This window comes from Mastigoproctus giganteus, chromosome 11 (assembly GCF_048544385.1).
Source record: "Mastigoproctus giganteus isolate SK-2022 chromosome 11, ASM4854438v1, whole genome shotgun sequence".
Lineage (NCBI taxonomy): Eukaryota > Metazoa > Arthropoda > Arachnida > Uropygi > Thelyphonidae > Mastigoproctus > Mastigoproctus giganteus.
Window position 1 is genome coordinate 120,374,233 of NC_143585.1, and position 24,936 is coordinate 120,399,168.

The following is a 24,936-nucleotide window of genomic DNA, read 5'->3' on the forward strand; positions in this document are numbered from 1 at the left end:
TATGCAAATAATGTGGCAACGTCAGAATGAGAGTACAAGTCTAGCTCCTGTAAAGCGTGTTAGCTTAGCGTAGCTCTCACCATTTGACATTTGAGGTTACGTATAGTACAGTATAGTTGAATATTAAATAGTCATTTGTTCAGTGAAGTGTACTGTTCAGGCGCTTCGTTTCTTCACTGGTAAGTATCGGCAAAGTTAACTAAATACTAAATAAATATAAGTTAAATCACTCTCCGGAAATCTTTTGTGGGCACGTAAATTCAATCGTTTTTTGCATTTCCTCAAAATGAGCCATGATAAACATAACTGGACACTGTTTATTTGAAGTAAGTGGAAAGCACTAGTAAGCAGCGTAAGCTATAAGCTTACCTACTTGACAATGACAATGTAAGATCTTACAAATTTAAAATAAAAATAATTGTTTTGCTAGTGGTAATGTTAAAGTTTGAAGAACGCTAGATTTAGTGATGGGATAGTTTAAGCGTGAGAATTGAGAATAGTAGCAAAGGGGTAGACAAGTAATTCAAATAATATGAGAGAGCAAACAGGGACAGCAGGACTAAGTAAAGGGGTGACATTTGAGAACGGGCGTGAAGGGGTTGCTTAAGGAAGAACAATAAGACGTGAAGCAGGATTATGCGAGGCGCCTCCTTTGATCTAAGACGCCATTGGAGCCAACACAGGAAATAAGTGGACATCCAGTGTTCGCATCCAATTAAAAATGGCATCAGGCTGACTAATTTTTGGGATACTTTTAGAGAGAAAGGTGTGAAACGAAAATGAGTGTTTTTGAAGGTTGCCAGTGGATATGAAAGGGTCATGCTGCCTGTGAAAAAAAAATAAGAAAGTTCGAGAAAACGGTTGGTTTGCACGCTAGGGAGACAGCTTGGGAGAATTGTATTGGCAAATTGAAAGGAATGTAAATTTAAACAGCGGGGGAGGATTGGTTGGGGGAGGTGTGCCAAACTTGAGGGGTAGAGTGAAGTTCGGGGAGAGAAAAATTGAGAGAAAAGAGCATTCTGTGTCTGACTTCTGTGTGGTGTGGTCAAAGGGGGGAAAGAAGGTTATGAGTGCTAGTTGAAGTGGAGGTAGGCAAGTTTGGTAATATAGGCCCTTGTAAAGAGAATGAGCCAGGTATGTACACCTGTGAATATATCGTCTACACAAGGTGTGTCACGTCAAGAGTGCCCCAGAAGTGAAAGTAAGCCTGTCAGCCTCAAAAGAAAACCGGTGTTTCCCCAGCAGTGAACGCATGTCTGTCAGTCTCGAAGGAAAACCGGAGTGCCCAAGGATCTGAAGTAAGCCTGTCTGGCTCGAAGGAAAACCGGAGAGCCCAAGGATCTGAAGTAAGCCTGATAGCTGCATGGGAAACCTGAACGCGATGACATTGGAAGTAGCGGCGAAGTCGAAAAGTAAGTCTGTTCCTTGTTTTTTTATTGAATCCTGAACTCAAGGATTCATAACCTAGCTCTGTAAGCCATTGAGTGATAGTCCTTGTAAAAGAAAGGAACATTCCTGTTGTTAATGATTATGAATAAATGTAAGGGTGGTTCAAGAGTAGTAAAATCAAAGTAATAATGTAAAGGAATTAGCAAAGAAATTATATTTATAAGGGTAGTACAGTAAGGATAGGTTAACCTATATCATTAAATTAGGCCAAGTGCCAAACAAGGTAACATATAAGATGAGGTGCAAAGAGAAATAAATTTTATTAACAGATAAACCTCATGAGTAAAAAGGGATGACTAAGGTGATAACTAGGGTGGATAAGATATTAATTAAGGCAGAATGGGTGACCTATAAGGAATGTTATTGAGATAAGAGGGTACCAGATGTAATACGTTTTGTGTGTGTGAGAGGCTAAAACAAAGATTCTAAAGGAGTAATAAGATATGAAGTAAATATTACTGATGTAAGAGAAAGAAAGAAAAAAAATTGGTAAGGTAAGAGAATGATTGAGTAATCGTTTTGGAGTCAATTTTATGTAAAATACAACTTATACAAACTGATGTTAATAATTCTCATATTGAGAATAACTTGAGAAGAGAGAGAGATAGTGTAGTGTCTTGTAGCACGGTTTACATATATATATATATATGAAATTGGGAAGCTTGTATGTAATTATTTGTTTCTTTTATGTAAATGCTGTATTTATGTAAATGTATGCTCATTAACAGTTTGTTAAATTTTGTAAACAAAATGTGTGGCTTTAATGTTCTGCTAACAACCGCTTTACACACCCTAGAAATTGGAATTTTCTGAAAATTGTAGTCAGATTTGCGTAGGTGGGGGTGATAAAGAGGTCAATAGGGTGTTCAGCGAATTGCAAATTTTAAATAAGTTAATAAGAAAATTTTTAAGTAAATAATAAAAAATAACACAAAAAAATAATCCCCCCACAACAACTAACCTAATATGGTGGTGGATTGTTTTTTTTAATTTCTTTTCAGATTAAATAAATATCTAAAACAATGTCTGGTAGAAAATATAAAAGCGGCGCTGAAAAATGAAAAATACAATTAAATAAAGAAAAAGAAAGAAGTAAATGTGCCAAAATTTCAAAATTTTTGTATTGGAAAATAAAAATGAGAATCTAAACGATATAGGTGCAGTAATAAGCGAAACAGAGAATAACTTAACTGAAGAGAAACAGAAAAAACAAAATGTATATAACAATAACGAAGAATTACTAGAACTAGAAACACAACCAAGAACCTCTAAAAACAATGTTGACGGACATTCAGTACCAGACAAAAATATACAAGACCTAGACAACGACCAGTTCTCTGAAGTCTCTGTTGCTGTTTTGCAAGAAGATATTGATAAAGAGGCAGAAGAGGCTTTAGAAAATGCAGAGTTGCTTGCTAAATATGTTGACGTAGGTTTGTGGCCTACACAGTTACATGATAATTTTATTAATCACTGTCTCTCACATGAAATGACTTATTTCCAAAATAAAGATAAAAAAAATATATATCCAGTTTCAATAAGGAATTACAAAGAATAAAACAGATCATTTTCAAATAAGTACTTTATACGAAAAAAATTAAAAATGGTCAATTACTGGAAAGATCTTGGTTGTGCTATTCTCCCAGTATGGGAAGTGTTTGTTGTCTAGTCTGCAAACTTTTCTCTAAAGTCCCTTCTCAATACACAACCGGATTCTCTGACCAGAAACATATAGGACCTTGTTTAGAAAGTCACGAATGAACATAATGAACATAAGAAACCATTGTTAGTATGGTTAACACGTAAAGAAAATAAGTCTGTTATTGACAAACAGTTGCAGGAGCAACTAAGAAAAGATATGGAATATTACCACAATGTCCTAAAACGTGTTATTGCAGTGGTGAAATATTTAAGTGTAAGGGGCTTAGCATCCAGAGGTCATGAGGAAATATTTGGCTCTCTGCACAATGGTAATTTTATGGGGGCTCTGGAATTACTAGCAGAGTTTGATCCATTCATGCGCGAACATATCCAACAACGAGAACTGCGGCCAAAGCCTTTCACTTCGTACTTATCAAAAACAGTTTATGAACAAATAATGGAGATTATGGGAAAACAAGTAATAAAAAGAATTATAGCTGAAATAAATAGAGACGATGCAAAGTACTACTCAATTGTGATGGACTCAACACCAGATTTGTCCCACAATGACCAACTAGCTATTATAGTACGATACTGTTTTGAGGGAAAAGTGTATGAAAGATTTGTATCTTTCATAAAAATTAGTAGTCACAGTGGCTTATCTTTATTCAATTCCTTACAAGAATTTCTAGAAAAAAATGGACTGCCACTGGATAATTGTAGAGGACAGTCTTTTGACAATGCTGCAAATATGTCCGTCCGATACAATGGTGTGCAAGCACATCTCAAACAAAAAAATAAATGTGCTGATTATGTGCCGTGTGCTGTGCATTCCCTAAATCTAGTTTGTGGGGAAGCAGTTAAAGGTGCAACGCAAATTCCATCCCTTGTCGTGGAAGTTGATAGCCTAAATAAGTTTAAGGCTCAGCTGGACAGGTATTTCGAACGAACAGAGGGGTGAAGTGGAAGTGGTTATTTTTATTTATTTATGTTACTTTTTTTTTTTTTTTTTTTTTTTTTTTGGCTGATGCTGCATAAGCTTGCTTTCTTGCATCAAATGCCTCTACTAATGCTAAATGCTAATGCTAATTGTGAACTTTTTTGGAGTAGTGCAACAAATGTTTTCTTTTCTGCAACTACCCATAGGTAGAAGCTTCTAAATCGTGAAACAAAACTAAAATTTTCGCTAAAAAGTTTAAGCCAGACTAGATGGTCTTGTCACTGATGCTGTTAGAGCAGTGGCTTTCAACCGGAGTGGGGCAACAACATTCCAGGGGTGCCACATAATTTGAGTTTAAGTTACTTAAACTTATTATTTTTTAATTTATATTATTATTATTATTAGCCATATTGTGCAAGGAAGCCTGAGGCTTATGCTGCACCAGCCAAAAAAAATTTTTTAGTTACCCTGTGTGTGTGTGTGTGTGTGTGTGTGTGTGTGTGTGTGTGTGTGTGTGTGTGTGTGTGTGTGTGTGTGTGTGAGAGAGAGAGAGAGAGAAAGAAGTAGAAGGAAATCACCAAGAAAGAGAAGAATGATGATATCCAGCTGAGGACCCTGGGTGTGCCAAGCCCATACTCACCAGATGTGAGCCCCTGGGGTTATAGTTTATTTCATTATAAAAAGGTGTACAGTATCTTTTTAATTTTGTGGTGATCTATAATTGATGTTTACTTAGTACCTCTGTATAAAGAATAAAATTATATACTGTGTATATAGCCGACCGGGCTAGCCGAGTGGGTAAAGTACCTGCCCGGCAACCCAAAGGTCGCGGGTTCGATTCCCGCCTCGGGCTTGGATCAAAGTACTGCAAAAACCTTGGGAGGTGCAATATGGCCACAGAAGCCGATGCGCCAACAACTACCAAATCAAAAAAAAAAAAAAAAAACTGTGTATATATATATATATATATATATATATATAATTTGTATTATGAAATGTAATTTTTATAATTATATTATTGTAATAAATATCATATAACATATATATTTTTTAATATTATATATATATATATATATATTGGTAGATTTTATTTAATTAAATGTTATTAATCTAGCATTAATGTTGCACAACTGACAAATTCCTAATACTGTAAACTTGACTAGATATCATTATCATAATCTTCAATAAGAACACAATATATATATACAGAGAAAAAGTATCGGCTCTAACAGGCAGAAAATTGAGTAGGAGTGCCGCAAAATAAAATAAATTAATTATGGGTGCCGTTATTAAAAAAAGGTTGAAAACCACTGTGTTAGAGCTTTAAAAAATAGTTACGGTGATATCATGAACGTAAACCCCAGGGGCTCACATCTGGTGAGTATAGGCTTGGCACACCCATGGTCCTGAGCTGGATATCATCATTCTTCTCTTCCTTGGTGATTTCCTTCTACTTCTCTCTCTCTCTCTCTCTTAGGGTAACTTAGAAAATTTTTTTTTTTTTTTTTTTTTCTGTGTTGCAGCAAAAGCCTCAGGCTTCCTTGCACCATATGCCTAATGATAATAATAATATTAAAAACGTTTAGTGACAATATGGATGAGAAACTTGATTTTCGAAGACAGGCACAGAATTTATATAATAATTTGGCGAAACTTGCAACTGCGATTTTAACTGTTTTTTCGGAAGACGTTTTAGACAGATTCAATTTAGTTAACAAAAAGGTGCAGACCCCAAGCTTAGACATATGTGAAGGTGAGAAATTAATTACGTCATTAGAAGCGTTCGTGAGCAACATACAAGAACAATCAGATCAGAAACTAAACGAATACGAGGAGACAGTCAAAAAATTAAGTAGTGCGGAAAAAGAATACAGTGATTTAAAAGAGATGTATTACTTCAAAATTTTTGGATAAATCTACAAAGAAAGTTTCACTAAATGGAGCAGAAAAATTTAAACATTACGCTAAACATTGCATTAGATAAGTTGATTATGGATTTATACAGAAGAGGCCATGTCTATGGGGAATTTAGCAAAAGATTCAAATTTTTAATGGATTTGCAAGACATTAATATCGAAAATATTGACTTGGAAAGTGCACGCAATGTTGTTGATTATTATTTGGATGACATAGACGAACATTTAGTCAATGAATGCATTTAGTTAAAATCCTACTTACAGACTAAGCCAGACTCATTCGGTGATATATTCAAGCTAATTTATGAAAAGAAACTTGTTGATGTTTTTCCGAATTGCTATACAATCTTAAAATTTTTTTGGCGTTGCCAATCACCAGCTGTGAGGCGGAGCGATCGTTCTCCAGGATGTCCTATATAGAAAACAAATATAGGACAACTATGACGAATGAAAGATTAACTTATTTATCAATTCTTTCCATAAACTGTGATTTAACCAAAGACTTACAATGTGATGATCAAATAAAAGAATTTGCAGCGAAAAAATGCAGAAGAGTTACTCTATGAATGTCTTTAAATGTCCTTAATGTATTAAAAATACTTACAGTGTTAACAGGAGGGACTGCTTCTACAGGGATGGGATACACTTAAATAGAAAGGGTGCAAGAATGTTTGCCGATACTATCGAGGCAGTGTTAGGTGGGTCGGAAAACTACAAGATTGGGGGAAAACAAGGACTAATAGATTAACAGTAGCCACTGGCAGAGGTGAAAGTGATTCTTGCACTGCTTCTATTGGAATGAGCCGCAGCCTGGAAAATAAGATGCAGTATATTTCAGAGACTGCTGGGAATCATTGGGTTACAAATAAACACATGGGTTGTGTTAGGGTAGCTAAGAAAAACAACAGGTGCATGTATACTTGTATACTTGTACACCAATGCTAGGAGTTTAATAAATAAATTTGATGAATTTAAGGTATTGCTCAAAACATCAAAGGCAGATATTGTGGGGATTTCAGAGACATGGTGTCACACAGATATAAGGAATGCAGAACTGGAATTTGGGGAGTACTGCACTGTCCAGTCGACATTGCTGGACAGTGCAGTGTCGAGTCAGTTTGGTGTGACGTAAGCATTGGGAGATCAAAATTGAGAGTGGGAGTGTGCTATTGGCCTAATGACTCTGATGAGTATAATAAGAAACTGTACAGGGAAATAGAGTGGGCCAGTAAATCAGAGAGTCTTATAATGGGGGATTTTAATTTCCCAGATACTGACTGGAATTTGGGGGCTGGTCACTCATACACTAGCAAGGCTTTTGTGGATTTATTGGATGATTGTTTTCTACATCAGCATATTCGGGAGGCAACTAGATGGAGTAATACTCTTTTTATTATCAGTAGTAATTATTCATGCATTAAGAATCTGCAGGTAAATGAACCATTAGGTGGCAGTGATCACAGTGTGAGCTGAAGTGGAATTTACTCAAAGAGGTAACTACCATTAGGGGTAAAGGGAAGGGTTATTGCTTTCGTAAAGGCGACTACGATGGACTGAGATAGTATTTAAATTCTATACAGTGGGACCAACTGATGATGTTACCAACAGCAAATTCAAAATGGGAAGAATTCAAAGAATTTATCTTGGAAGCTACTAGGCTTTACATACTAAGAAATATTGTTCAAGGTTTAGGCCTAAGTGGATGTCAGATGAACTAATGAGACATATGGCAGAGAAGAAAATTGCATGGGATACATACAAATTAACACGTGACACAGAAGCCTATGTAACCAAGTTACAAAGGAGGTTAGGCAGGCGAAGGCAGATTACGAGAAATCTTTGGCAAGGGATGCAAAGAAAAACAGCAAAGAGTTCTTTACTTATGTAAACTCGAGATGGAAGGGGATGAATCAGTTTGGTCCACTTGATATCGATGGGTCAACTGTTGATGATCCTGCTCAGGTAGCTAACAAACTAAATGAATATTTTGCATCGACATTCACACATGAGGAGTTATTCAGCAAGGGAAATGCCAGAGGTGTATTCAACTCTGGCAGTAAGCTAGAGAATCTTGTAATAACTGAGAGTAAAGTGGAGGAGAAATTGTTGAAGATAAATACAAGAAAGGCATCTGGGGTCGATGGGATCTATCCAGTTATATTAAAGGAGGCAGCAAAGGAAGTAAGCAAACCCTTAGCCATAATTATGAGAGCTTCCTTGGACTCAGGGGAAGTACCCATGGACTGGAGATGTACAAATGTGACCCCAATTCACAAAGGAGGATCAAAGGGCGACAAGTAATTATAAAACTGTTAGTTTAACTTCTGTTCCCGGAAAATTAATGGAGGCACTGGTTGAAGAAGCACTGCAGGATCATCTAGACAAGACTTCAGTTATAGTTCAGACACAGAATGGTTTTGTTAAGGGGACGTCTTGCCTGACCAATTTGATTGGATACAATGATGCAGTCACAAAAGAACTGGATGCAGGGAATAACTTTGATAATATATACTTGGATCTTAGAAAGGCTTTTGCTACTGTTGCACATGGAAGACTGCTGCAAAAATTGGAGCAGTGTGGCATTGGAGCCAAATTGCTGCTATGGATAAAGGGGTGGTTGAGAGACTGAAGACAGAGTGGTAATCAATGGACACTGCTCATCGTGGACTAATGTTATTAGTGGAGTCCCACAGGGTTCGGTGTTAGGTCCACTGTTGTTTTGTATATTTATCAATGATATTGATGAAGGTCATCATCATCATCATCATCAGCCGTTTTCAATCCACTGCAGGATGAAGGCCTCTCCAGCAACTTTCCAGTTCCTTCTGTTTTGAGCACTGGCCATCCATTTACTACTCAAAAACTCATGAATTTCATCTATCCATCTCCGCCTTTGTTTTCCAGGTTTTCTTCTAGCTCCTCTTGGGTACCATTCTGTTATTTTCTTAGTCCATCTGTCATCATGTCTTCGAGCTATGTGTCCTGCCCAAGACCATTTTAGTTCTTTAGTTTTGATAAGGATGTCCTTTACTTGAGTTTGCTGCCTAATCCATGTGTTTCTCTTCTTATCTAACAGTCTGATTCCCAATATAATTCGTTCCATTCTTCGCTGTGTAGTTCTTAGCTTCTCTTCCATTCTTTTGGTGAGTGCCCAAGTTTCACTTCCATAAGTCATGGTGGGGAGTATACATTGATTCATTATTTTACGTTTCAGACAAACTGGGATATTGCTCTTCAGTATGTGACTATATTTCCTGAATGCTATCCATCCAAAATTTATTCTTCTCTTGACTTCCAGCCATTTATCATTATTACAGCTAATAACTTGTCCCAGATAAGTATATAACTCCACCTTTTCAATTACTGCTCCTTCAATCATTATTTCCCTTTCCGTGGCATACTTGTTCATCATTACTTTTGTTTTAGCCATATTCATCTTTAGTCCAAAATCCTTACTAACTGTGCATAACTGATTAAGATTTTCCTCTAATTCTTTGGGATCGTGGCTTATGACCACAATGTCATCTGCAAATCGTAAATGGTTTAGGTACTCTCCGTTCACATTGACTCCTTTCTGCGACCAGTCTAATCTTCTGAAAGCTTCCTCAAGGGCAGCAGTAAACAGCTTCGGAGATATTGTGTCTCCTTGTCGAACTCCTTTCTCGATTTTAAATTTGCTACTGTCTTTGTCTAGTCTAATAAAGGATGTAGCACTCTCATATATTTTCTTCAAAATCATAATATATGGAGTATCTGTGCCTTGTCTTTCCAGTGCCCGAAACATTGCCTTATGCTGTATGGAGTCAAATGCCTTTTCATAATCCACGAATGCTAGGCATAATGGTGTTTTATATTCATTTGCTTTCTCCATTAGCTGTGATATTACGTGAAGGTGATCCATAGTTGAGAATCCTGTCCTAAAGCCAGCTTGCTCTTTCGGTTGATTCTCATCAAGTATTCTTTCTAATCTGTTAGTAATGACCCTTGTGAACAACTTGTAGATATGGGATAACAAGCTAATTGGTCTATAATTTGCAATTTCTGATTTATCTCCTTTCTTATGCAGCAAAACTATGATTGCATTATTCCACTGCATAGGCATCACACCTTTTCTAATGCACTTTGTGAAGAGCCTTGCCAGTTTTTGTGCTATGTCTCTTCCTCCCAATTTTAACAACTCTACAGTAACTTCATCTTCCCCCGGGGCTTCCGATTCTTCATTTTCTTCAATGCATGTTCTACCTCATCAGGAAGAATATCGGGTATGTCGTATGTGTTGCTACTTTGCAATCCATCTTCCCCACTGCTGGTATCATTCCCTCGCTCCTTGTATAATTCTCTATAGTAGTCTTCTGCTATTTGAATTATGCCTTCTCTGCTGTTTATAAGTACACTGTCGCTATTCTTCAGTTTCAGTATCATTTGTGTTCCTGCTCATGGCTGCTGATTTAAATCCTTTGTTTTCCCTTAATGCTTGTTCTACTTTTCTTGTGTTAAATCTTCTTATGTCCTCTCTGAGTCTCTTTCTAATGGCTTTGCATAACTCAGTATACTCAATTTTCTCCCTGTCAGTGTTTTTCTTGCTCTTCATTTGTCGTCTTTGGTTCATCATGACAAGTGTTTCTTGACTAATTTTTTCTTCTTTGGATTTCTGTTTCCCTATAGGTTTCTTGGGCTTTATCACTTTCAGAAAGTTGTAATATTCCTCGTCGATATCTTGGTCCTGAGCAGTCTGCAGAAGCTCAAACTTGTTCTTAAGTTCCAGTACATACTGCTTTTTCTCCTCCTCTGTTATTTCAAAGACCTTTGTATTATTTACTCGAGTCAGTTTTTTCCTTTCCTTTCCTACATCTATATCAAGTGTACATCTTACCATTCTGTGATCACTTCCAACATTTACCTTATTCAGGACAGTAACATCATTCACAATATATCTTCTGTTAGTGAGGATGAAGTCGATTTCATTAGTTGTTAATCCATTTGGACTCTTCCATGTCCACTTTCTGTTCACCCTTTTCTTGAAAAAAGTATTCATTACTGACATTCCTTGAGATTCTGCAAATTCCACAAGTCTTTCACCTCTTTTATTTCTTTCACCAATTCCAAAATTTCCTATAGTTCCTCTTTCTGCGCTGTTTTGCCTTTTTCCAACCTTAGCATTGAAGTCCCCAATAATAATAGTGCAGTGGGTTTTCTGCTCATCTAGAAGACTCTCAATTTCAGTGTACATTTCTTCAACCTCTTCATCATCATGGCTCGATGTTGGTGCATAAATCATTATAATCTTTAGCTTGTACCTCTTAGAAATCTTGAGTATTAGTCTTGACACCCTTGGTGATGTACTTTTGAATTCCAAAATGTTGTTTTTAAACTCTTTATGGACCAGAAACCCAACTCCACCTTCACTCCTTTCACTGTTTCCATTGGTGTACAACAGATTTCCACTTGATAAACTTATAAGTGATTCATTTCTTCTTCTTGTTTCAGCCAAACCGATGATATTCCAATTCACATTTTCTAATTCCTTTTCCAGCTCTAATATCCTGTCTTCACCGATGAGTGATCGTATATCAGGCTTACTGTCGAAGTTTGCAGATGATACAAAGGTTGGCAAGGTTGTTAATGACAGTAATGGCAGTGTGCTATTGCAACAGGATCTAGATAATTTTTGCAGATGGGCTAAGAAGTGGCAACTTTTTAGCCCATCTAGATGCAGATGGGCTAAGAAGTGGCAACTGAAGTTTAACTTTGACAAATGCAAAGTACTGCATATGGGTAGAAGTAACCCCAGAGAAACGTACGAACTGTGTGGTAGAAAATGAAAAAGACCTGGGAGTAACTGTGCAGTCAGTTATGAAGTTTTCTGAGCAATGCAGACAGGCTGCCAGGGCAGGTCATGGGGTTTTTTCAATGATATATAGGAATTTTGTTAGCATGGAAAAGGAGGTGATTATCCCTCTGTATAAGGCAATGGTCAGGCCATGCCTTGAGTACTGCGTACAGGTCTGGAGGCCTCATTTTAGGAAGGATGTAGATTTACTTGAGAGTGTACAGAGAAGGGCAACAAGATTGGTGAGGGGAATGAAGGGATCCTCTTACCAAGAGAGGCTTAAGTTCTGCAAATTGCAGTGGCTGGAGACTAGGCACCTGCGCGGTGATCTGATTGAGGTATATAAGGGCTTGAATGGGTTGAGCACGCTGAATTCTGAGGGGATCCTTCCACTTGTTCAGATTACGAACCTAAGGCAGCATAAATTCAAATTAGGAAAAGACAGATGTAGAATATATGTGCGGAAATTTGCCTTTAGCCAGCAGGTGGTTAATTGCTGGAACAAACTTCCATCTGTCGTTGTGGAAGTTGATAGGTTGAATAAATTTAAGGAGGAACTGGACAGGCATTTGGAGGCAATGGTGTGATTTTTTTTTTTTTTTTTTTGGCTGATGCTGCATAAGCTCATACACTTGCTTTCTTGCATCACATGCCACTACTCCTACACAAGTAATTACGGACCTGTTAGTTTGACTTCTGTTCCAAGGAAAATAATGTAGTCATTGGTTAAAGAAGCATTGCAGAATCATTTATACAAGACTGCAGAAATAATTCAAAGCATGGGTTTGTCAAGGGGAAGTCTTGTCTGACCAATTTGATTGGATGCTATGATTTGTCACAAAGGAACTGGATGCAAAAAATAATTTTGATATCATATACTTGGATTTCAGGAAAGCTTTTGATACTGTTGCACATGGAAGATTAATGTACAAATTTGGAGCAGTATGGCATTAAGAGCAAGTTGCTACAATGGATAAAAGGATGGATGAGTGCGAGAATACAAAGTGGTGGTCAATGGGTAGTGCTCTATGTGGACCAATGTTAGCATTAGTATTAGCAAAGGCACATGATGCAAGACAGCAAGCTTATATAGCATCAGCCAACAAAAAAAAAAAAAAATATTCTAATTTCACCCATCCACTTGCTCCAAATGTTTGTCTAGTTCTGTCTTGAATCTATTTAAGCTATCAACTTCTACAACGATAGATGGAAGTTTGTTTGAGCAATCGACCACACGCTGGATAAAGGCAAACTTCCACATATCTATCCTACAACTGTCTTTCCTTAATTTGAATTTATGCCCTTTCAGGTGATTATTCTGAGCTAGAGGAATAATCCCATCAGAATTGAGCATGCTCAAACCATTCAAAGCTTTATACACCTCAATCAGATCACCTCGCAGGTGCCTTATCTCCAGACACTGTAATTTGCAAAACATAAGTCTTTCTTCATAAGAGCAATCCTTTGTTCCATTCACTAATCTTGTTGCCTTTCTCTGCACTTGCTCCAGCAGCCCTACATCATTCCTAAAATGAGGCTTCCAGACCATTATATATTTGAACTGTAGTTTTTTAATAATATTTTTATTCCATAGCACAGAATTGAGCATTCCTATGACATTCACCCAGTCTTCTCTCAATTTCCCGCACAGATGATCCATCAGCCTGAATAATTGTACCCAAGTATTTAAATTGCTGTACAGTTTTCACCCATACTCATCTAAATCCAGAACATTAGATTCATTGAGAGGGCGCTGACTCTCTTTAGAAAATACAGCTGCAAGTTACAGGCTCCGAAAAAAACGATAAGTTTTTGCTTTTTATTTACATAATTGTTATTCTATATTGTACTTAATACGTAGTCTTATAGTTCCAATTACGCTGGTTATTTTTATTTTAATTTGTATAAACAGTTTTTGTAGATATACGTAATACTTTATAAAACCGTTATTTCATCCGAATATTGCAGGCATTGTTTTTGTATATAGTGATAGGGAATTCAAATTTTTTAATTGAGGTGGTTAGGTAGCTCTAACATATAATTATAGAAACAGTAATACGCTTCACTGTTTCTATTAGATAGCGTGTATTGACATTTAATTTAATTTAATTTATTGATCTTATTAATTTAAAATATCATGCCCCAAACTAGAGCAGCAAAGCAACGGGCACAAAGTGGCAGGAGTGCTGTGACTTGGGGAAGAACTGCGGGGTGGGGGGGGGCGATTCTCCAACGCATCACAGCCTAAAAAAATGTGCAACTTGTGAAATGTTTGCTGAACTCTCTGGAACGGAAAATGACATTGCTATGGGGGATGTCTTTGTGTGTGCGCGATGTAAGGAGTGTAAGGAAATCAGGCGACAACTCAGCGTTGTAATGGGCCTATATGAGAGTTTGAAGGACAGGGTGGATGCCCTCGAAAGATCTAAATTGAGGGGCCCATCAGGCTCTCAGCTGGCCACATCAAAGCCAGAGCTTGCACTTGGTCATCACGCAACACAGTGGCAACCCCCAAGGCAGAATGCGCTGGTCCCTCAGGAACTAGTAGTTGTTGGTGACTCTATTGTCAGGGAAACGGGAAACATGCTTTGTAAAAAGGATAGGTGGAACAGGACCAGGATATGTCTGCCAGGGGCAAAGGTCGATGACGTTGTAGAGCAGATATCATCTTTTAAGGGCACAAAAGGTGATATAGTTGTACACGTTGGCACTAATGATATTAAGAGTAGGAGACCGGCAGAATTACTTAACAAGTACAGGTCACTGTTGAAAAAAAGCCGTGAAGTAGGGTTGAATTTGAAAGTGTCTGCAATTCTGCCCAGACACGATAGAAGGGAGTATATGTTGAGAGCCTTGTCGTCAATTCGGCCCTGGAAAGATTGTGCAAGGCTCAAGGGGTAGAATTTTTTTCAGCCTAGACTGTACTTGTTAACAGGAGAGATTGCTTCTACCGGGACGGGATACACTTAAATAGAAAGGGTGCAAGAATATTTGCTGATGCTATCGAGGCAGTGTTAGGTGGGTCGGAAAACTGATAGCTTGGGGGGATACAAGGACTAATAGTTTAACAGTAGCCGTAGGCAGAGGTGAAGGTGATTCTTGCACAACTTCTATTAGAATAAGTAGCGACCTGGAGCGAGGGGTGTTGGGTGTTTCAGGGACGGATGTCAGTCATCGTGAAACAGGTGGGTATATGGGATGTGTTAGAGTGGCTGGGAATAGGAATAGGTGCATGTATACTTGCATGTATACCAATGCTAGAAGTATAGTAAATAAATTTGATGACTTTGAAGTGTTGGTCAAGACATCAAAGGTGGATATTGTTGGGATATCAGAGACGTGGTGTCACCCAGATATAAGGAATGCCGAACTGGAATTTGGGGAGTACAATGTGTACAGAAAGGATAGACAGGATAGGGAGGGAGGAGGTGTTATGCTGTTAATAAAGAAAAATATAAAATCAAAAGAAGTGCATCCCGTTGATATAGATGAACAGTGCACTGTTGAGTCAGTTTGGTGTGACATAAGCACTGCAAAAGCAAAAATTAGAGTAGGAGTGTGTTATAGGCCTAATGACTCGAATGAGTACAATGATCAATTGTACAGAGAAATAGAGTGGGCTAGTAAATCGGAATGTCTTATAATGGGGGATTTTAACTTCCCAGATATTGACTGGAACTTGTGGGTTGGGCACTCACACAATAGTCAGACTTTTGTGGATTTATTGGATGATTGTTTTCTGCAGCAGCATGTTCGAGAGGCAACCAGAGAAAGTAATACTCTTGATCTGGTTATCAGCAGTGATCATTCATGTATTAGGAATTTGCAGATAAAAGAACCACTAGCTGGCAGCGATCACAGTGTACTGACATGGGATTTACTTAAAGATTTAATTACCATCAGGGGTAAAGGAAAGGGTTTTTGCTTCCGTAAAGGCGAGTACAGTGGTCTTTGACAGTTTTTAAATTCTGTACATTGGGATCAACTGACGATGTTACCAACAGTAAATTCTAAGTGGGAAGCATTCAAGGAATTAATCGTGGAAGCTACTAAAAGGTTCATACCTATTAAGAAATATTGTTCAAGATTTAGGCCTAAAGGGTTGTCAATGAACTAATGAGACTCGTAACAGAGAAGAAAAATGCATGGGATGCATATAAATTATCAAGCGACTCAGAAGCCTATGGCAGATATAAGTTAATCTGTAATCAGGTCACAAAGGAGGTTCGGCAGGCGAAGGCAGATTACGAGAAATCTTTGGCAAAAGATGCTAAGAAAAACAGCAAGGATTTCTTTACTTATATAAACTCTAAAAGGAAGGGGATGAATCTGATTGGTCCACTTGACATCGATGGTTCGACTGTTGATGATCCTGCTCAGATAGCAAACAAACTGAATGAGTATTTTGCATCTACATTCACACATGAGGAATTATTAAGGTTTGAAAATGGCAGAAGGTTATCAAATTGTAGAAGGGTGCTTAATGATCTTGTAATAACTGAGAGCAAAGTGGAAGAGAAATTGTTGAAGTTAAACGTAAGAAAAGCACCTGGGGTGGATGGGATCTATCCAGTTATATTAAAGAAGGCGGCAAGGCAACTAAGCAAACCCTTAGCCATAATTATGAGAGCATCCTTGGACTCAGGGGAGGTTCCCACGGACTGGAGATATGCAAATGTATCCCCAATTCACAAAGGGGGATCGAAGGGTGACACGAGTAATTACAGACCAGTTAGTTTAACTTCTGTTCCGGGTAAAATAATGGAGTCGCTGGTTAAAGATGTATTGCAGGATCATCTAGACAAGACTGCAGCAATAATTCAGACACAGCATGGGTTTGTTAAGGGAAAGTCTTGTCTGACAAATTTGATAGGATATTATGATGTGGTTACAAGGAACTGGATGCAAAAAACAATTTTGATATCATATATTTGGATTTCAGGAAAGCTTTTGACACTGTTGCTCATGGAAGAATATTGTACAAATTGGAGGAGAATGGTATTAAGGGTAAGTTGCTACAATGGATAAAAGGATGGTTAAGTGCGAGAAGACAGAGGGTGGTAATCAATGGGTGCTGCTCTTCTTGGACTAATGTTATTAGTGGAGTCCCACAGGGTTCGGTGTTAGGTCCACTGTTGTTTTGTATATTTATCAATGATATTGATGAAGGTATATCAGGCTTAATGTCGAAGTTTGCAGATGATACAAAGGTTTGCAGGGTTGTTAATGACAGTAATGGCAGTCTGCTACTGCAACAGGATCTAGATAATTTGGGCAGATGGGCTAAGAAGTGGCAACTGAAGTTTAACCTTGACAAATGCAAAGTACTGCATATGGGTAGAAATAACCCCAGAGAAACGTACCAACTCTGTGGTACTACACTTAAGGTGGTAGAAAATGAAAAAGACCTGGGAGTAATTGTGCAGTCAGATATGAAGTTCTCTGAGCAATGCAGACAGGCTGCCAGGGCAGGTCATGGGGTTTTGTCAATTATATATAGGAATTTTGCTAGCAGGGAAAAGGAGGTGATTATCCTTCTGTATAAGGCAATGGTCAGGCCACGCCTTGAGTACTGCGTACAGGTCTGGAGACCTCATTTTAGAAAGGATGTAGATTTACTTGAGCGGGTACAGAGAAGGGCAACAAGATTGGTGAGGGGAATGAAGGGATCCTCTTACCAAGAGAGGCTTAAGTTCTGCAAATTGCAGTGGCTGGAGACTAGGCACCTGCGCGGTGATCTGATTGAGGTATATAAGGCCTTAAATGGATTGAGCACGCTGAATTCTGATGGGATCCTTCCACTTGTTCAGATTACGAACCTAAGGGGGCATAAATTCAAATTAGGAAAAGACAGATGTAGAATAGATGTGCGGAAATTTGCCTTTAGCCAGCGGGTGGTTAATTGCTGGAACAAACTTCCATCTGTCGTTGTGGAAGTTGATAGCTTGAATAAATTTAAGGAGGAACTGGACAGGCATTTGGAGGGAACGGTGTGATTTTTTTTTTTTTTTTTTGGCTGATGCTGCATAAGCTCATACATTTGCTTTCTTGCATCACATGCCACTACTACTATTACATCCTCACTTCGATTCATTTAAGGTGGTAGATGACTTTCATCAACCGGTGAAATACCACCACTTTGCTTATTGGAGGCTTGAAGTGGTGAAACCCATGTTTATTCTCTAGAGCAAAGTTTCCGGCATCCCCCTCCCCCCATACTTCTCCTTCAACCCATGCATGGTACTAAGTACTATAGGTTTTGATACCTTTCATGTTTGGGGTTATAAAAAAAAAAAAAAAAAATGTACTCTGTGTTATTAAAATTTACTATCAGTCCCCGTGTTTTATATTCTTCTAGTAACTTTCTGCCCATGTAATTTGCATCATCATCATCCTGTGCTACCACAACTTGGTAATCTGCGAACAGTAAATTGTAAAGGTACTTATTTTGATTAAGAGGAATGAATACCCATTGAACTGCACTTCAGTGAGTAGTCTTAGAACAACATCCAGGTATAGCTTAAAGTAGGTGACAAACAGCATCCTTGAAGTAGTCCTTTTGAGTCTTAAAAATTTTCTTGATAATTCTGAACCAATTTTAATACAGCATGTATTGTTTTTGTAGATTCTTCTAATTATATCAATTAATGGCTGGCTTATTGACATTTTTTTCCATAGCCTTCCACAGAAGATTTCTTGGCACATTGTTGTCATATGCTTTCTCTAAGTCTATGAACAGCATACCTACATCTTGGTTTGCAGCCTGAAATTTTTCCAGAATTTGCTTAACAGTGAATCTATACATGAGCATCCAGTTGAAAAGCCACACTGTTACTCAGAAATTATCTCTTGTTTCAGTTTTGATTTTATCACTTTTCCAAATAGTTTAGCAACTGAGCTCATAACGCAAATTCCTCTACAGTTTGAGCATCTTCTTCTGTCACCTTTCTTAAAAATTTATGTAACATTTTTATTATTATAATTAGCCATATGGTGCAAGGAAGACTGAGGCTTTCGCTGCACCAGCCAAAAAAATAAATAAATAAAAATTCTGAGTTACTCCTGAGAGAGAGAGAGAGAGAGAGAGAGAGAGAAATAGAAGGGAATCACCAAGAAAGAGAAGAATGATGATATCCAGCTCAGAACCCTGGGTGTACCAAGCCCATAATACCCACCAGATGTGAGCCCCTGGGGATATCCGATTATCATCTCATATGGTATTTCGTTGCCATCACATAATTTGTTGAACAGTCGAGTTAGATTTATAACTTTCGGACCTCCATATTTAAGCAGCTCCATGTTAATTCCACCTAGACCTGATGCTTTTCCATTTTTTGCCATTTATATTTCCAGTTCCACTTCCTTAATTTGGATGTTCAATCCTATTTTCATGACTCGGTCTCTGTTTCAGTTTCTCTAAGTTCCTCTCTTCCTTCATTCAATAGCTATTCATAATAACTGACCCATTCCTCCAGATATATTATTTCCAGTCCAGCATTTTGCATATGAGGTTTCCTTAAACCCTTCAATACTCTCCACGCCTCTGCAGATCTTGTACATCCCAGTTGGCTATTCACCTCAGCACATGCTCTATCCCAGGACTCTTTCTTTGCCTTGATTACTTCTGTTTTCACTTCCTTATTTTTTTCTTTATATATTTTTCTGTGAACTTCACTTTTTGAGCTCAGCCATCTTTGGTATGCTTCCTTTTTTTCCTTCATTAATTCCTTAATTTCCATGTTCAGCCAATCATTTTGTTTCATCTTTTGAGATTTTCCTATTGCCTCTCCAGCAATTTTCTTCACTGTTTCCTTTAGGTATTCATATATGTCTTTTGCACTCGCCCTGTAGGTTTCATCTAATTCTTGGTCCGATCTTCGTTGATACAAACCCCTAGGATGTTGTCACAATGGCTAAAGTTTGAACTGTCACTTTTGTGGCTTCTTTTAATATAACTGGATAGATTCCATCATCTCCAAGTGCTTTCTTCACTTTAAGCTGCAGAAATTTCTCTTCTGTCTTGCTTGGTTATAAAATCATTGAGCTCCCAATCAGTATTAGACAGACTTCTGTTAACTCCATCTCTAACAAACCTCATGTGTGAATATAGATGCAAAATATTTTTTCTGTTTATTAGCAATCCATAGAGGATCATCAGCAATTATACCATTTATATCTAATGTGATTAATTACCTCCCCTTACTTTCAACGGTTAACATATACAAAGAATTACTTGATGCTTTTCATTGCATTTTCAGCCAAAGACTTCTCATAATCTGCCTTGGGTCTCCTAAGTCCCTGAGTAACTTGATTAGACACTAGTTTGTACTTAATGTGACCCTGTATTCTCTGACAATTTATAATTATCCCATCATTCTTCTTCTCTGCTACTAAGATCATCAATTCATCTCGCATCCATTTTGGTCTAAATCTTGAACAATATCTCTTAAGTGGTATAAAATCTTAGTGGTTTCTATGATTACTATTCTTCTGAACACTTTCCATTTGGCATTTACATTTTCTATCAATTCATACCACTGAAAAGAGTTTAAAATATTTCTGAGCCCATTATAATCATCTTTGAAAAAGCCCTTCTCTTTTCTATCCCTGATGGCAGTTCCAACATCGATATGATTTGATCACTGCCACTGAAAGGTTCCTTTACTTGAAAATTCTTAATACACAATGAACCATTATCAACAAAAAGTCAAGAATATAATATAAAAGTTTAGACAACTTTAAAAAATATAAACCAAAACACATCCAAAAATTTTTAAAACTCATCAACTTGGAAAGCAACTGACTGCATTCAAAACCTGAAAGTGAAAGGAGGTTTTGAGTACCAAGCCAAGGTTAAAAGAGAATCCTAACAAGATACTGAGAAAATATAACAAAGGATTGGGGCCAAAGATATACAGTAAATTCATGATCATCTGGGGTGGTTTGAGAAATAAATTTATCCAGTTAATTGAAAATGAAAGAAAAATTCATAAAAAACTCATAACTGGCAAAAACAAAATTATTCACATACATATTGTATTTCTATTTTTAAAATTATACCACAAGTTGAAGAGATTTGTCATACAATTAAATATGAACCTAAAATTTTTTGAAAAAAGGAATACACTGAAGTTCTTTTTCCTTAGTTTAACTTTCTGCAAATGAAACCTTCTAGTGTAAATTTTAAAACATCAGTTTTTCAGCGAGAGCAGTATGACCTTATTTGTTGTTAGTCAAGTAGATACTCGTCAAGCTGAAACTTGAACATCTTTTTCATGTTTACTGATGAGCTGAAGTTTTAATTCAAAAGAAAGAATAACCTTTTTCTCTATTCATGTCTTTAAAAGGTCTTTTTCCTTTGATGTTTCTCCTTTGTTTTAATTCCCTGGAAATCGATGAGCTGTGCAGGTAATCAGTAAATCGGTATAGGTCCCAGGATGTGCTTTTCATACAGACAAATAATGCAGAGTAGCAGTGTTTTTTAAACGTAGTCAAACTTTTCTGTTTTAATAGGATGCACGTTGACTCAATTTTTAAAAACTTGGCAAAGAATTAAAATTAACTTACAGTACAAAAATATACATTGAAAAATGTAAAGATGGGCTCTACTTATTTCTTGTTGCTATCCAACTTAGAGACTTAAGGATCATCAACATCCAAAGTTAATTCAATTTACTTCCCCATCTTTAGAGCCTTATAGACCTCCAGTCATCCCCTTCAAGATGCTTAACACAAAGTTCTGTGGTCCACATATTCAGTCTTAATCCATTTGGGCACTCTTTTGCATCTCACCAAGTGGATAAGTTGCATGTTTTTTATGTCTTGTCAATGATATACAGGAATTTTTCTAGCAGGAATAAGAATAACCCTTTTCTCGAATCAGGTCTTTAAAATAGGTCTTTTTCCTTTGATGTTTCTCCTTTTTTTTACTTGCCTGGAAATCCATGAGAGGAGCTGTGCGGATGATCAGTAAATTGGTATAGGTCCCAAGACGTGCTTGTCATACAAGCAAATATTCTCTTCTATAAGGCAACGGTCAGGCCACACCTTGAGTACTGTATACAGGTCAGGAGGCTGCATTTTAAGAAGTATGTAGAGCTGCTGGAATGAGTACGGAGAAGGGCAACAAGATTAGTGAATGGAACAAAGGGTTGCTCTTATGAAGAAAGGCTTAGGTTTTGCAAATTATAGTGTCTGGAGACTAGGCACCTGCAATGTAATTTGATTGAGGTGTATAAGGCTTTGAATGGTTTGAGCATGCTCAATGCTGATGGGATTCTTCCTCTTGCCCAGAATAATCGCCTGAAAGGGCATAAATTCAAATTGAGGAAAGACAGTTGTAGGATAGATGTGCAGGAGTTTGCCTTTAGCCAGCGGGTGGTTGATTGCTGGAACAAACTTCCATTTGCCATTGTAGAAGTTGATAGCTTAAACAGATTCAAGGCAAAACTAAACAAATATCTCGAGCAAGTGGATGAGTGAAATGAGAAGGGGTTTTTTTTTTTTTTTTTGGCTGATGTTGTATAAGCTTGCTTTCTTGCATCATATGCCTTTATTAATGCTAATGCTAACCCTCTTTCAGGCTCAATGTACTTTTTCAAGCACTCCACATTTGGACATGGTATGTCCAAAGTGACTACTATATTAAACTATAGGAAATACGGAGAATTAAGGATGAATTGATACTTAATTATTTAGTGAAGTCATCCTCTACTTAATAATTAAGTAGAAGGCGACTTATGTATTTTTTCTCAACTTCTAAGAGAAGTTAATTCCATTTCGCTTCAATATTGCTAAAATTATTAATTTCAAATATTCTAGTATTTATTTTTATCAATGTAAGTTAGTGATAAAAATTATCTTTCTCAGTTATTAGTCATTATGCAAGGAAATCCCAGGCTTTTGCTATACCAGCCAAAAAATCATAAAAATGAACTACAGCCGCTCTCCAACTTACGTAAGAAGTATTTATGAAGATATTAAGGTTAAGTGCACGAACCCCAAGCCATGTTTGTGGCAAGCAACGGGGGGGTTTAATAGGTTCAAGCATCGTGCTAGCTTCCAAAACATTAGTAAAATTTTTTGTAATTGCACACTTTTGTAATTTTGTGCACTTTTAAATTTTTCCTGCATATGAGATAAAAAAATTGAATAAATAATTTCATTTTTATGTTCGTCAAACATTTCTTTTTTGCTTCAATCAAATTCAGTGTGCATAGTTGCGATTGCTGCAGAAGCCTTTAAGGAAATTCCAACTTGCATAGATTTCCGTGGAAATCTACACAAGTTGGAATTTCCTTAAAGCAACGGAGAGCTGCCAACAAGCACACTGCACTCACAATTTCCACTCACTATTCATACATACACCAAGATATAGAAACAAGACTAGAGCTCTGCATCACATCTGGCAATGCAGACGTGACAGAGAGCTCCAATCATGGCATACAAAATCATACAAACAATTAATATTCACACAATACATAAAAATCATGCTCTCAAAAATAAGCACACTTGAACTAAGCACTATGAATCCATAACATTTATATGGTTAATATAACCCCTGAATTAGTTATAAAAACATAACATATATTTAAGAAAATATTCACATGAAGTTATGCAGTGAGGTCAAACATACAACATAATTTCTAAGATGAGCATTCTAACAGGTCAATCACATTTGGGTTTGCCACTGTCAGTAGTCTGTCTAATTAGGGGTGTGTGCCACAGTCTGGATTATAGTATGGTTTCTTCTCCTAGTCTCAAAAGCTTTTTGAGCAAATTCGGAGAAGGCCATGTAATGCATATCATCAGAGATCACCAGTTGCTCATCTATGCAATTTATGGGTCCAATTTTGGCCATAAGGCTACATCTGTGGGGATGGTAAATGGGCCAGTCATAAAGGACATAAGTCCATTCCTCATCAGCCCCACAGGTACATCTGAGATCCTACTTTGGAATGATAATTATTTCAATTCTTGAGTAATATTTTTAAATTTTTACTTTTCAATGCTGTATTCCAAGTAATTTTAGAGTTCCTATCAGAATGAAAGGATTTGGCCAGTCTTTAATAAATTATATTTACTTTTTTCTAAGTACAATATTACATGCCATTTTATAAAAATAAATTATCTAGACACCAGGACGAGAAGTCAACCCAAATTTTTAACTTTGCTCTCATGGGAAATGTGCTTCGACTTCAGATGCAATTTTCAGGAACAAATTGTGTTAAGTGTGAGTACTGTCTGTGTTTGAGTTCTTACAGTGCAGCTGCAATTTCTGAGCCACAGAAAAAACTACTTTGTCCCACTAAATGAATAGGCTTTTTTTTTTTTTGTCGTTTTTTTTTTTTTTTTTGCTCTAAACAGGGATGTAGTAATGGCAATAATGAGAGAGTTGCCTCTGCACACAGCTATAACAGGGTGGCTATAAACTACATTTTGAGATCAAATGTCTGCTGAAAAATAATGGAAATGGGTGCAAAAATTAATTCATTGCCTCCATCACTGCAACTGTTGAGTGTGTCATTGGCTGTGGATAATATTAATCAAAACTAAAAAAACTGCTCAACAAAAGAAGAACTCTTTGAGCAAGTATACTTTATGGTTAAAATTCAATCCCCAAACGAATCTATTGGTCTTGAAGGTTGAGTAAGCTACTCCATTAATCTTTTTAGTCTCACAGATGTACTGTTTCTGCTAAAGATACTTCCATGGACACTGTTCTTCTGAATTGGCTTCTATAATCCCTGCTCTCTTTCAAAACAGTCCAAACATGTGCCACTACCAGCCATCATTTACTCTCCTACTTCAAACTCACAGAACCAACTTTTCATCTTCCTTGTTTATTCATTCAACTGCCGTTTTCTGGAACAACCTTCCTTCATACGTATTTCCTGAAAATTGCAGTCTACAGAAGTTCAAGTCTAATGTCAACAAATATTTTCTTTCATCTTCTCAACCTCCAACTGATGCACGGTACTAATTATTATAGGTTCTAATACCTCTCATGTTCCAGGTTTTCATAAAAAAAAATTAAAAAAAAAAAAAAAAGAAATCAGTAGTGGCATTACAAAAGGTTATCTATCTCTGGAAATTTTAACTTTTAAAATATTGCAGATATGTTAAACTTTTATGCTGTGTTCAATTAAAAACAATCATAG

The 24,936-nt window shown here is 37.0% G+C and overlaps 1 protein-coding gene across 1 annotated transcript in view; it reads right to left on the reverse strand.

Moving 5' to 3' along the window:
* LOC150078390 (vesicular integral-membrane protein VIP36-like) overlaps positions 1 to 24,936 on the reverse strand; it is a 163,907-nt gene that overhangs the window by 137,997 nt on the left and 974 nt on the right. The gene's annotated exons all lie outside the window — the stretch shown is intronic.